The following is a 6,451-nucleotide window of genomic DNA, read 5'->3' on the forward strand; positions in this document are numbered from 1 at the left end:
AATGCATTGAACAATGCATTTAAATTTGTGATGAAAGAAGAAAGTGACTGGGACAAACAAAGCATCTTCTTTAGAAAGCCGTTTACAAAAGGAGACAGGAATCTATGCCATTAGTTGAGGGCTGCAGGGTAGGATTTTGGGAACCGCTTCTGACCATGCCAAATCCTCCATTTAAAAATGATATTTCCTTTGCTTTGGCCATAGCCGAAAGCAATTTATTCTGCAGCTGACAAGTACTAGATTCAAGGAAGCAGCTCGTCTGGATTGCCAGAGGGTTTATACAGGCATGAAACACGCACCAAAATTGTAATTAATGCAGGTGCTCTGAAGAATCAAGAAGGCATAGGGGGCAAGAGTGAAGACAACCCATAATGCCTCCCTCCAGTGTGAGAGAAGCTGTTTTCAAAAATGAGTTTCTGGGTGGAATTGGCCTCACACTCAAAATGCTGATCATATGGATGATTATATATATATTCTCAGACTAGATGAATCTCAGGGTTCCTTTCCAACTCTGCAGTTTTGTGATTTGAAAACAAGTAGGTGGTACAAAACCACCCCGCCAGATCGGAGCCCTCCCACTGACTCCAGACGCAATTGCGCCCACGCTCTGCACACGCTCAGAAGCAACCTCGTTGTTCTTGGTTCCACCTCGGCTGCTGAAAAAGGTTCCGGGGCTGAGCGCTGCTCGGTAGTCTTCACTGAGCTCTAGCGGGCGGGGAAACAAGGCTCTTTCCAGAAATCGGGGGCTCACCTGTGCGGCATCTGGTCCATCTGTTTCACCTGTGTGTGTTCTCCCTCCCTCCTCCCCCAATCGCCGTCGAGCCCCTCCAGGAACCCCGGACAGCCAAGCCAAGCCACGGGGCAGCGTGTGAGCTAAACGGCTTCTCCAGGCCCCGCAAGAACTTGTGGGCAGGGCGGGCTCGGCGCTCCGCCCCCTTCCCACCACCTTCCTTCCTCGGGCGCAGTGGCGCCGCGCTCTCGCCGGACTCCAGACCTGGGAAGAAGGCGGCGGCGGCGGCTCCTCTTGTCGGTGCAGGGCAGGTGAGTGCTGGGGACCCGGCGGCGCCCCCGTCGCCCCGCTTTTTGGTCGTGGCTCAGCGGGGAAAGGGACCCGAGAGGAGAGAGTCGTGCGCGCACCTGTCTCTCCTGCCGTCCAGGTGGGCGCACCAGAGAAGCGCGGTTGTCCGCTCCAAGTCTCTACCTGGGATGGAGCCGAGAGCGGCGCCCCCGATGCCAAGGTCCTTAAGAAAACGCACTTGCCAGGGAGTAAGGCTCGTTGAACAAAGCGAGGCTTCCTTCCGAGTAAACGCGCCTAGGCTTTGCGCTGCTAATCGGCGGCTTGTTTTTAGGAACAGAAAGGGACTCTGCTTTTCCTTACGCGCACACACATGAAAAAACTCCACTCCTGGTTCCTCGACTCCTTGTTGATTTCAGCAGTATAATTTTTAGGCGGTAGGCGGGCGAGTAGGAGGCATGCTGCTGCTGCTGGTGGTCAGACCATTGGGGATCAGAGATCCTTTGCAAATCCAGATCTCTCTTCTTCAGCTCACCTCTGTTGAAAAGTTCCCCCATTCCGCAGCAACCAGGTATCTCCCCAAAAGGGGTTGTTTTGCCAGTGTTACTAAAGTGCCCACTTGGTTTTCAGCATTAGGGAGTTATTGGACCCCTTCAGAACCTGGTGCGGAAAACGTGGGAAGATTCAGAAGAATTGCTTCTGAATGTATGACTTTTGCGTCTGGCTCTCTGGGTTTGGGCTGTTATTTCTTAAAGATAAAGTCTCAAGCTGTCCTGGCCTTACAGCCCTGGAAAAAGTATAGGCTTGGTCAGTTGTCAAAGTGGGTCCATTACAAGGGCTTGAAATAGATCATTGTATTATTTATGAAAGGCTGCCAAACAGGAGCCATGTTTGCTTTTGCTTATAAAATACTGGGAAATGGAATTTGCAGGTGAAATTGCCAAGCTCTTGGGAGACTGGAGGATTTTCCTGGAGGTTTTGGGGAGGTTTGCCTGTGGAGGTGGATCTGTATATGGAAACATGCTTCCTTTGAGCCGGCAAGTTTAATGATTACCTGTTTATAGTAGCTGTAATTATGTAGCACATTCTTTCTCTCTCTTTCCTGCTTCTGCTCAGTGTGCTTTCTTGAATATAAGTTCCATTGGACTTTTTTATTTTCATTATTTCTTTATGCTGCATATATATTGCTCGATAATGACTTTCAGAGCTTGTACATAATAGTTTTTGCTCCATTTTCTTCTATATATTCCCGTCAATCAAGTCCTAGAGTTGTTCCCCCCCCCCTTCGTGAAGTTAATTTCTTACTTATAAGAAAGGTGTCCCTGTATTGAAAAGAGGGGACTATAAATACTAGATCCTGAATGGAAGAGATGCATAAGAATTGCAGAGCCAAACAAATAGATGGAAAGAAGGTGTATCGTCTATTGTAAGTAAGAGCACCTGTTTCAGACTAGGGTCAGGTTGGCTGCAGCTGCAGCCTAATGCTTTAAAAACTAAGGCTTAAATAGTGGACAGAACATCTCTGATTGAAATGCTGTGGACAACAGTCACTTTGTGGTGGGTTTTCCCTGGGGGGAGGTGGGGGGCAGTCAGGTCAGCAGGCAATCTAATACACAGAATTGCAAATTTTGCATTTGGAAGAGGAAGGAAAACCCTCATACTTCTCAATAGCCTGGAGGGAGTTGTTTTTTTAAAAAAATGTTGGGGAAATCAGGTGTTTGGCAAAAGGATGCTCGTCTGCAGCAACTGGATTTGTTTCAGTTACGCTGATGTTTTCTGCAAGGAGCACATTAAATAGCAAGGTGCCCATCTTCAGAAACTTGGAGATATGCTGCAATCCCATCCCCACTTACCTGGGGGTAAACCCCATTGGACTCAGAAGAACTTGCTGCTGGGTAGACATGTACCAGATTGCACTGAGAGCTGCTCAGAAAAGTGTACATGCTTATATAAGACAAGCTGCCTATAAAGTCATATCTAACCGAAACAGTGTGTATGCGAAGTATTTAGCATTGTAAAAGATCTTATCAAATTCTCCATTTTACTTTTATCCGCATTCCACCCCCGCCCCCAGTCAGTCTCTGACCTCCATTTTCTAGGCACTGTGCAAAACTTGTTCTAATAAGCTTGATGGCCCTAGTCACCGAAAAGAAGAAAAGTAAATTAGTTCTAGGGCTGTGGCGTTCTGCCGGCATTTGAATGCCTTGGATGTTTGTAATGATTTGGTACTAGTATTTCTCTCCCATTGAAGCGTGCCGGATTCAATAGATGTAATTGCATATACATATTTTATTGAGCTTTATGCCTGTCCTTGAACAGGAATATTCATTTCATTAATTAAGGATGATGCACTGGCGTATTACTGTTGTTATTAGGGCTGCCATCCAACTGGATAAATCTTAATGAATTAAACAAATCAGATTTAATTAAGAGTGTGGTCCTACCTCAGGGCCCGAAATGTTGATGGCTATAGGATGATGGTACGAATGCCCTGTAGATGTGTCTCTGCTAGCCATGGGGTGGTGGTTAGGATACCTCTCTGCTGGGACATGAGAACACTGCTCCCCCCAGGCAAGGGGTGTGTGTGGCTTTTCTGCAGCAGAGACACCCTCCCACTATGCCAGGGGTAGGCAACATAAGGCCCATGGGCCACAAGCATCCCACAGGGGCCGTTTAACTGGCCCATGAGCCGCCCCTGAACCAAGCTTGGCAAGTCCCCGCGTGCGGAACTAAACTGGTGCATGGGGACTCGCTTCTGCGGTGCCGGAAATCGCGTCTGTGCATGCTCAGATGCCAAAAATTGTCTCTGTGCAGACGCCAGAAATCACGGCTATGCGCACTCATGTGCATGTGCGATCTGGCCCACAGAGGGATCTCCGCTGGAGTGAACTGGCCCAGGCGAGGCAAACCTTGCTGACCGCTGCACTATGGCCAAGGAGATGGAAAACTATGGTTGGCAGTTCTCCTACCAAATGGTAGCAAATAGCTCCCAAATGGGGTGTTTCAGGGGTTTGGGGTCCATTGTATCCAGAGCTCCATGGGTCCTTCAGGGGGTCCAGTCATTGAAGCCCTCAGCTACACCAGCCAGGAACTGGTGAAGTTGAAGACAGGACATCAACCACCCGCTTTCTACCTCAACTGACACAAGGTGGCTGGGCTTAGGATGTGGCAGCGGTTCTGCTGCGCCACTCCCCCACCCCTTAGGATTGGTCTGCCCATTTGATTTCATTTGCATATGGTTTTAAAAAGTAGTTTTTTTGGGAGGAAATATGCAGACTTTGTTTTTAGGTGGTAGATGTTGCAGCAGGTGTCATCTATTCGGTTGAACTACATGTTACCTTAAATGTGTTGCTTGCTCTCTGTTGTTGTTGTCATGGTTAGTTAATACTGAGCACATAGTTCTGTCCCTCCCCATTTTATCCTTTCAACAACAACCCTCTGAGGTAGTTTAGACTGAGGGACAGTGACTGGCCCCTAGTCACCAAGTGAGTTTCATTGCTGCTTTGAACTCTGGTCTCCCAGGTCCTAGTCCAGCACTGTCCTGCAGATTCATTTTTCTCTTGCAAACTGGGGAGAGAACAGGCTACTTCTGAACTTTAGTTGAGGGGAAGATCTCCTTATCCTGATCTGTACCTTGATATGTTGTGAGGCTTGCCACGAAACTATACATGTCCAGATGGACCCTAAGAAAATTTCTCTTGTCATACTTAGCAGTATCTGCTTTATCTTCCCTCCTAAGCTCACTACACTTCTAAGTGATTGCTGATCCATGACCATTTGATGTACCTTTGGGGACAATCAATTTGCTGATGAAGAATTATCATTGAAACAGTTCATTATCCTGGAAGAACTGTTCTGTCTGCTGCTGTGCTTGCAGCACCCTATTGCTACGTTTGGAGCACCCATCACCTCACATTTGTAGGAAATGGACTTTGGAAAGGCATTCTGCCTCCATTTCAGTGATCTTTAACAGTGATTTACCACGCCTACCATTCCTGTTCATGGAACATTAATTTGATGCTTATTAGTTTGTGACTCCATGGCCATATTATATGTCTTCTGTTTATGAATTTTGAAATAGTATAGTGTTATAAAAATATTGTCAGTATATTATTAGCCGACGTGTTGCTCGTTGTTGTTCAGAGTGTTCTGTTTTAAACACAGAAGATTTTCTTTGTTGTACAGTGGTACCTCAGGTTACATACGCTTCAGGTTACAGACTCCGCTAACCCAGAAATAGTGCTTCAGGTTAAGAACTTTGCTTCAGGATGGGAACAGAAATCATGCTCTGGAGGCGCAGTGGCAGCAGGAGGCCCCATTAGCTAAAGTGGTGCTTCAGGTTAAGAACAGTTTCATGTTAAGAACAGACCTCTGGAACGAATTAAGTACTTAATCCGAGGTACCACTATATTATCTTCCCTCCTGGCAGTTATAATCAATACTTTTCTGGCTGAAATAGTAAAAAGAAATGTTACAATCAAGAATTCTGTTTTCCTATGCTTCTACGGCTGCATCAACTTAAGTAGCTTCATGCTGGCTTGCAATAAAAAAAAAATATGAACTGAGTTCAGAAGCTAAACAACTTTACTGTCATATGTGATGGGTTCTTAGGAGAAAAGATGGCTATGCCCTCTCACCCCTTGATAGCACAATCTGCTAAAGAGGTATATACAGACAACATTCCTCCTAGTGGACAGCTTTGATGGATTGACGCCGACTCTATAGCGCAATGATCTGCAACCATTAGAATCAGTGGTGCTTGTAGTTTAGCTAATCTGAAGGTTCAGCTCATAGGACTGAGATACCAAAAGGCCAAAAAGAAATAAATAAATCTTTATGTATGCTACAACTGCAACTAGAAATGGTTTTTGCCCAGAGATGGAAAGAAGTTGTAGTACCAACCAAGGAAGAGTAGTTAATTAAATTAATGGATTATGCCAAAATGGCAATGTTAACGGGTGTAATAAGAAGAAATTATTAAAGATTGGGGAAAATTTGTGGAATATTTGAAAAGCTCCTGTATGCAAATAAGCTCATTAGCAGGGTTAACGTAAAACAAGCAGTTAAACATATTACTAATAGAAACCAAAGGATAACTTAAAGATGGAGTAGTGTGGAAAATGCAGTATGAAAATGAAAATTATAAAGGAACCACAAAAGGGGGGGAGTCAAACATATGTGTATTAGAAATTTATGTGATTTGTGTTTTTATAATTAGTGTGTCTGTAAATGTTTGAAAAACCGAAAAATAAAATTTTAGGAAGGTTCAGCTCAATAGCCTTTAGAAAGAGATAAGCAGCAAAAGTATATGAGCATCTGTTAAGTTGTGGGCGAACATAGCAGACGACACAGCGATTTCTCCAGAGCAGCTCTTTATTTGTAAGCTGGACAGAACTCAACAGCAAACAGCTCAGCCGGCCTGCTTTTATAGGCAGT

At 45.4% G+C, this 6,451-nt stretch overlaps 1 protein-coding gene across 2 annotated transcripts in view; it reads left to right on the forward strand.

Moving 5' to 3' along the window:
* Positions 1-933: 933 nt before the first annotated feature.
* Positions 934-6,451, forward strand: part of WIPF3 (WAS/WASL interacting protein family member 3) — a 34,670-nt gene continuing 29,152 nt past the window's right edge. The window contains exon 1 of one of the 2 annotated variants that reach the window (XM_083468308.1): positions 934-1,041. The gene's annotated coding sequence lies outside the window, so the exon portion shown is untranslated. Of the gene's footprint in view, positions 1,042-1,240; positions 1,587-6,451 lie in introns of those variants that run through there. The other variant, XM_083468309.1, reaches the window with a different exon arrangement.

Source organism: Podarcis liolepis, assembly GCF_965112155.1.
Source record: "Podarcis liolepis genome assembly, chromosome: 12".
NCBI lineage: Eukaryota > Metazoa > Chordata > Lepidosauria > Squamata > Lacertidae > Podarcis > Podarcis liolepis.